This window comes from Macrotis lagotis, chromosome 8 (assembly GCF_037893015.1).
Source record: "Macrotis lagotis isolate mMagLag1 chromosome 8, bilby.v1.9.chrom.fasta, whole genome shotgun sequence".
Classification (NCBI taxonomy): domain Eukaryota; kingdom Metazoa; phylum Chordata; class Mammalia; order Peramelemorphia; family Peramelidae; genus Macrotis; species Macrotis lagotis.
The window spans coordinates 32401277-32409912 of NC_133665.1; the positions used below are offsets into that span (position 1 = coordinate 32401277).

The 8636-nt window shown below is 33.9% G+C and overlaps 1 non-coding gene across 1 annotated transcript; it reads right to left on the reverse strand.

Moving 5' to 3' along the window:
• Positions 1-7718: 7718 nt before the first annotated feature.
• On the reverse strand, positions 7719-7825 carry LOC141496760 (U6 spliceosomal RNA). The gene has a single exon (XR_012471156.1). It is a non-coding gene; the product is annotated as a U6 spliceosomal RNA (small nuclear RNA).
• Between the last annotated feature and the right edge of the window lie 811 nt (positions 7826-8636).

Genomic DNA, 8636 nt, shown 5'->3' on the forward strand with positions numbered 1-8636 from the left:
TGTTCAAACCTAGGGTCCTATGAGCCTTGTCCATTAGAAATATTTCTTTCACTCCCAGAAAGTTTATAAAAAATATTGTTCTCTCAGAAAAACTCCATTAGCTGGAATTTCTTAGTATTGTCAGACGACTAGCGCTGGTTACTGCATGGTAAAGAATGAAAGAGTTGATAAAGCATCAAAGTGGCCATTGACCTTGTGTAGACTCAATTATGAAGTCAATAAGAGTTTATTTTTGTTGGTGATTTTGTGAAGCTGAAAATGCTAACTTTAAACTTCACACACCATTTCATAACAGATGGTGAGTTAAGGTTATGTCATAATTCAGAAATCATTCACCTTTGAAGGAACTAATACAGTAGAGAATTATTGTAGATATAACCCAGATACATAAAATCTCAATCATTAAGATACTTTTTTCATTTAACCTTTTCAGGTTCATATTAAAATGGATCTCTTCCTAGAAGAAATTTTATTTATGAAATCCCAATCATTAACCAAAATATCAAGTACCTTGGGCAAACAAACACATCATATTTATAGCCCTTTCCTCTGTCTACTTCTTCACTAACATAAACAGTATTCTAGTTTAGACCCTCATTATCTCTTCTCTGGATTTTTTACAAAAGCTTTAAAATTGCTCTCTCTCTACCTCATATCTCTTTTCTCTAATTCATATTCCATACCATTGCCAAAGTGACTTTCCTCAAGTGCCAGCTTGACCTTGTCTCTCTCCTCTCTCTCTCTCTCTCTCTCTCTCTCTCTCTCTCTCTCTCTCTCTCTCTCTCTCTCTCTCTCTCTCTCTCTCCCATAACCCATGATTGCATAGACTCCAGTCACTTACTATTATTTTAAGGATCAAATGTCAGCTCCTCTGTTATTTCCTTCACAATCTGGTCACACTCCATCCTTCTAGATGACTTATGACACATGATTCTCTTTTATATACACTATAGTTCAACAAATTCCCACCTCATAAGCTTTACATTGTTTGGAATTCAATCCTCCCTTTACCTTTGTACTCTTGATGGCTTTCTTCAGTTACCATCTTCTACCTTAAACTTTACCTGATTCCAGTTCCTCTGCTGCTAATGCCTCTCTTACTCCCCAAATTAACATCTATCTATATATACCTTTGTGTATGTATGTATATATGAATATGTATATATCTATATATTCATATGGCATTATCCTTGGCTCTATTGAGAACTCATTAATATCAGGGACCATTTTACTTTTGTCCTTCTATCTGCAAGGCCTGCTAGAGATCTTGTTGTTCAATAAAATCTAGTTAGTAGATTGATGACTGTCAGGTTCCTTTTTTATAAAAATGAGGAGGTTGGATGATCTTTAAGGACCCTTCCAGCACTGACATTTTATGATATGAAATAATATTTATAATGCACTGAAGTGCTTAATGAAAGGCAGTGACATAAAGAAATAGTAGATAGAGGGCCACATTTAGAGAGAGGTAGCCCCAGGTTTGAGCCTTGAACATATCAGCTATGGATCTATTGGGGAATTCAGTTAATATTTTGGTCTCAGGTAACTTTTGAATATTATAAGTTGCAGACTAATTACTAATCTGTATAGATAGATTTTCAACAGGTATGTTATGATTACTAAACAAAAAACTAATGAAAAAGTGTTCACTGTGAATTTTTAAACACTAAAAAAGAAAATGAGTGTATCCCCTCCCATATAGACTTTTAATCTAAAATGAATATGAATAACACAAATGTTCATAAAAATAGAAAGGCAAGGATAAATTATTTAACATAAGGGAAAGACTATAATGTCAGCAAACTGTATTAATAAATAAATCAGTGTAATGATATTCTTAATACATTTTTAGGTACAAAGCTGTCTTATATGATCCAGTCATGATTTGATGTTTTGTATGTAAGATTGTAATATACTATTTATTTCTTATGGTGTTCTTTCTGTAAATGTTTTTTCCTTGAATAGTTTGTCTTTTGAAAAACACTTCAAGGGGGTGGCTAGGTGGTGCAGTGGATAGAGCACTGGCCCTGAAGTCAGGAGTACCTGATTTCAAATCCAGCCTCAGACACTTAATAATTACCTAGCTGTATGGCCTCCGGCAAGCCATTTAACCCCATTGCCTTACAAAAACTTAAAAAAAAAACACTTCCAAAAGCTTTATTGTCTTTTCATTGAAAGATATAAACATTTCATTCAGACACCATAAATTATCTTTTCAAAATTAATCTTGATTGAAATCCATTCATTCACATAAATACTAATGTTAACAGCAATATCTTACTTTAAGAATTCAAAAATTTGTGAGGGAGGTGGTGAATATTTGGAAAGGGTCCAGGTGGTAGAGTCAAAGGACTTGAATTCAAATTATATTTCCAATGCTTACTATCTGTGTGCTTTCTGGCAATTAATCTATCAGTCAATCAACAAGCATTTGCTAAATGTTTAGTATATACCATATAGTGTGCTCAGTGCTGAAGATAACAACAACAATAGCAAAGATTTTGCATTATAGTTACAAGTCACTATAGTGACTTTAAAATCTGAGGGTGATTTTAATGGCTTTCATAGCCCCTTTCATTTCTAAGTCCAAGAAGGTCCATGACCTCATAGGCATAGGGACTCTTTTCCCAACAAGTCATAGCCATCTCCATGCCTCATTGGAAGGTCTCATGTTGCTATGGGGATGATGATGATAATAATAATAGAAATACTTTACTCCTCTTCATCTTCCTCCTCCTCCTCATTATCATTCTCCACTTGGCAGTCAACCCTTTGGTAGTGGGTCTCTGCAAAATTATCCTCCTGTGACAGACATACAGACTAAAGTCATTCCAGCTTTGTGGGATATGCTAAAGCTATCAGAGGGAGTCTTTGGGCTGCCACAATTCAATGTGGAGTTATAATAAGTTTGGAATACTGTAATAATGACAGTAGCTTTCTATGATTTGCAGAGTGTTTTACACATATTATTCAAATATCTCAAAACAACCCACGAGGGATGGTGCTATTATCTCACTTAGCAGATAAGATAATTGAGACAGGAAAGATAAATGATTTGTCTGGGGTCACACTACCAGTTAAGTGTGAGGCAGGATTGGAACTCAGTTCTTCATGATTTCAAGGCTAGCACTCTAACCATTATTAGAATATATTGCCTAGAGAGAAGGCATATAAATAAGCCAAAAGGATAAACACTTGGAAAGACAGAAGAGAGAAACTATTTTTCAACATGGAACTGTCCTATCCATACTTTCTGAGGTCACATCATGGAAATCCTCACCACTGAGAGCACTGACCTTGTCAAACCCAAATAGGAACTGACACTGCAGCACATCAGTAATACAATTTCATAAATAATATTTAATGGTAAAAATGATAACACAGAAGAATGATGATGGGAATCTTTCTTTGCTATTATGAAACTGCTGTGTTTCTAAAACTGCCTTTGCTCATCCTGCAGAGAGGAGCCACAAATGTGGTGGAAGTTTTCTTGTCATTTTTTCCTCCTTCACTAAGCTTAGTAACTTGCAGAGCTCTCTCAGTGTGTTAGAGTGGAATCAAAACCCTGTCATTTTGTCCTCAGTTCTAACAACAGGCCATTTGAAAACCCCAGGTCAATCCAAAAGCCTATGGAGCTTAAATGGATAGAAAAATGACCTTTAAACAGCTGGAAGGGAAGTAGTAGAAGGTAATCTCCCCTCTGATAATCTCTTTCTTTAGGCTGAAATCTCATTGTTTCTTCCTTCCAAGCATTTCTACATTAAATACAAGCACAAAAATATTTTGGCAAATCTCAGAATTATGTGTTCCTTTCCTTAACTAATTAAATGCTAAAAAAATTTCTTTGCATATGATACTAAGACCTGCCAAGGTAGACATCATTGGGTAATCAGGTGCTTTTAGATAATGTAGTAGCTTTCACCTCTTAGGGCTCTGACTAATGCTCCCACTCCAGGTGTGCCTCATTACTTTATCATATCTGATCTTTTAATGGCAGACTCTAACTCCAAGATAGACTCATGTTCAACATATATGGACTTGCAATTTTTTTTACATCCTTGCGCTTACTTGTGAACGAACAAAGGATTTTTAGATGAAATTTTCTGTGGTGTTCCATTAAGCAGAATTTCAATAAGGCCCTAATACTCCTTAAAAGTCCTTGTGATGCAGTTAAATAGTAACCAGGCAGGTCTTGACCTATCAATCAGTTCTTAAAAAAGGTCAATTCATGATAAAATACTTTGAGTGTAGAGAGATTAATGCACAGAGATATTTATCATTGTCAAAGCTATATTCCTTTTACTTCATTCACCTACCTACCTAGGTCCTTGTTGTTCAGTGATTTTTCAGTCATATCTGACTCTTTGTAACCCCATTTGGGGGTCTCTTCCACAAAACTACTGATGTGTTTGACATTTTGTTCTCCAGTTCAGTTTGCAATGAGGAAACTGAGAAAGTGTTAAGTGACTTCCCCAGTAACACAACTAATAAGTATCCAAGGTGAGATTTGAATTGGCAAAGATGAGTCTTCCTAACTTCAGATGAAGCACACTATCCACCATGTCATCTAGTTGTCTTAAATGCAGCGAATGGCTATTACCATTCCTTTCTTTTAAACTCCCCAATTGAAGTAATTCCCTATGTAAGTTCAGCAACATATAATGAAGATAAGATGATAAGATGTTTCTAAATGAGATTACCAGTCATTCCCCCTTGAGTTCAAACTGTTTGCCATTGGAGAACATTGGTTACAATTCCACAGAATATTATGAATAGCTTGAGTTTGTAGTCAAGAAAAATTGAAGAAACTATAGGGTGCAGTTCCACTGATATTAGATTCTTAGAGACAATGCATCTTTCCAAATGTTTCCAAATATATTTTAATAAAGAATGATTATATAGAATACAAGTTTGCTTTCTTACTTTGTAGTCTATAACTTCAAATTATTTCTAATATTATGTTCTATTACATAAGATGTAAATAAATTATTTCTATAATATCTTAGCATAAATATGTGAATAATATATTCATAATAGATATTCCAATCAAATCTGTAATTCATCATTGAATGGCGTCAAAGTAAGAGCAGCATTCAGCATGACCCTTATCCCAAGAGTTCTCTTTGAACATACAATAGAAAAACCCATTTTAAAATTTTTTGTATGTAATTAATCAATAAACATTCCTTAAGCATCTACTGTGTGTTAGACACTGTGCTAAGCACTAGGGAAATAAAAAGAGTTAAAAGGTTGTCCCTCCCCTCAAGCAGCTCAGCAGTAAAAGAATCATGTAATAAGATAATTCTAACTCATCTCTAACTCATAAAAATAAGTATAATCATTAACAGAAATGGAAAGGACAGATACTCTATTCTCATCTTACTGAACTGTTATTGTTTAAATAAAGTATATATTAATAGTATAATTTCACATAATTATTGACTATACCCACAGATTTTACAATTGAAAAAATAAAATTAACAGTATTAAACACTTATTCACATTTTATTAACTCTATAAATTTTCAAGTGACCACGATAAACAAAATATATAATTTGTGGACACATCTCATTTTTTTTTTTCTTAGCTGTATTTGGAAGCATACCTTAAAACCTTATAGGAATAACTTAAAGAATAAGTGAATTGTTTGTCATTTGAGGAAGAGTATCACAACAATAGGGAAGCAGTGAGTGAACATCAGAACCATAGTATAGCATATCATATAAGTACCATATAAGTTTAATGATAATTATCCTGAACTCAGGCCTCCAAAGAAAATAATAATTTTTAAACTGTATTTATATTTATTCCATTAAATATTTCCCAATTACATGTAAAAGAATTAACAATCAGGTTTTAAAAATAATTTTGAATTTATTCCCAGACTAATTCTTTTGTTAAAAGATTTTATTTATTTATTTTGAGTTTTACAAATTTTCCCCTAATTTTACTTCCCTCCCCACCCCCCCAGAAGACAATTTGCCAAGCTTTACGTTGTTTCCATTATATATATTGATCCAAATGGAATGTGATGAGAGAGAAATCATATCCTTAAGGAAGAAACATAAAGTATAAGAGATAACAAGATCAGACAATAAGATGTCAGGTTTTTTTTTTCTAAATTAAAGGGAATAGTCCTTGGTCTTTGTTCAAATTTCACAGTTCTTTCTCTGGATACACATGTCATTCTCCATTGCAGACAGTCCAAATTGTCCCTGATTGTTGCACTGATGGAATGAGCAAGTCCATTAAGGTTGATCATCACCCCCATGTTGCTGTTAGGTTATACAATGTCTTTCTTGTTCAGCTCATCTCACTCAGCATCAGTTCATGTAAATCCCTCCAGGCCTCCCTGCATTCCCATCCCTCCTGGTTTCTAATAGAACAATAGTGTTCCATGACATACATATACCACAGTTTGTTAAGCCATTCCCCAAATGAAGGACATTTACTTGATTTCCAAATCTTTGCCACCACAAATAGGGCTGCTATGAATATTTCTGTACAAGCGACATTTTTACCCTTTATTATTGTCTCTTCAGGGTATAGACCCAGTAGTGGTATTGCTGGATCAAAGGATTTGCACATTTTTTTTGGTTGCCCTTTGGGCATAGTTCCAGACTGCTCTCCAAAAAGGCTGGATGAGTTCACAGCTCCACCAACAATATATTAGTATTCCAGATTTCCCACAACCCTTCCACTAATGATCATTGTTCTTTCTGATCTTATTGGCCAGTGTAAGAGGTGGTATCTCAGAGATGCTTTAATTTGCACTTCTCTAATAAATAATGATTTAGAGCAATTTTTCATGTGACTATGGATCGCTTTGATCTCCTCATCTATAAATTGCCTTTGCATATCCTTTGACCATTCATCAATTGGGGAATGGCTTTTTTAAAAATTTGATGCAGTTCTCTGTTTATTTTAGAAACAAATCCTTTGCCAGAAATGCTAGTTGTAAAGATTGTTTACCAGTTTACAACATTTCTTTTAATCTTGGTTACAGTGGTTTTGTCTGTACAAAAGCTTTTTAATTTAATGTAACCAAAATCATCTAGTTTGTTTTTAGTGATGTTCTCCACCCCTTCCTTAGTCATAAACTGCTTCCCTTTCCATAGATCTGAGAGGTAAATTACTCCTTGATCTTCTAGTTTGCTTATAATATTGTTTTTTATGTCTAAATCCCATATCCATTTTGATCTTATCTTGGTATAGGATGTGAGGTGTTGGTCTAATCTAAGTTTCTTCCATACTAACTCAATTTTCCCAGCAGTTTTTATCAAAGAGAGAGTTTTTATCCCAATAGCTGCACTCTTTGGGTTTATCAAGCAGCAGATTACTATGATCATTGCCTACTCTTGCACCTAGACTATTCCACTGGTCTACCACTCTATTTGTTAGACAATACCAGACAGTTTTGATGACTGATGCATGATAATATAGTTTTAGATCTGGTAGAGTTAAACCATCTTCTTTTTCACTTTTTTCACTGAATTCCTGGAAATTCTTGACTTTTTATTTCTCCATATGAATTTACTTGCAACTTTCTCTAACTCATTAAAGTAATTTTTTGGAATCTTGATTAATAGGGCACTAAACAGGTAGTTTAGTTTTGGTAGAATTGTCATTTTTATTATATTAGTTCAACCTATCCATGAGTAGTTGATGTTTAACCAGTTATTTAAATCTGATTTTATTTGCGTGAGAAGTGTTTTGTAAAAATTATGCAATGCTTCATGAATTTGTGTGTCCTTCTTGTGCAGGGGCCAAGTTAATATTCTCTGTATTGTTCCAATTTTAGTATATGTGCTGCTGAAGCGAGCACTCCCAACCTAATTCTTGAGGATATGCAGCCACAGTTAACAGGCCTCACTTTCCTTCTTTTTTCATTTTTAATTTTACCTTTTTAAATGATGTGTAAAGTTTTCAGTATTCATTTTTGTAAGAACTTAATTAACTTTATTTTTGTTTTTACTTTTACTGAGATCATAATCACTGCCCCTGCTTTTTTTTCACTTCAGCTGAAGCATAATATATTCTATTCCAATGTATCTCTCTGCTTCAATTGTGTTTCTTATAAATAATATATTGTGGGGTTGTGGGTTTTAATCTGTTTTGCAATCTAAATTAATTTTTGGAAGAGTTCATCTCATGCAGTTATGATTACTTACTCTGTATTTCCGTCCATCCTAATTTTCTCCTATTAATGCTTTTATTTCTTTTTTTTCACCTTATTCCTCCTTGTCAGTGTTTTGATTCTGACCATTACATCCCTTAATCTGCCCTCCCTTCTATTAATTCCTCTCCTTTCTTTTTTTCTCCTTTCCCCTCCTAATTCCCTAATGGATAAGGTGTGTCTAAACCCAAATGAATGTATATGTTTTTCTTTATTTTAATCAAACCCTTTAAGAATAAAATTCAAGCTATTCTTCACCCCCCTCTTTTTCCCATCTACTGTGATAGGTGCTTTGTGCCTCTTCAAGTGAGGTAATTTTTTTCCTTTCTGCTTTTCCCAGTATAAATTTTTTATGCCTTAATTTTTTAGATCATCACATCAAAATCAACCTGTACCCACACCCTCTTCCTGTGGAGGAATGTAAACAATTTAGTTTTATTGAATAGCATTCTTTTTCCTT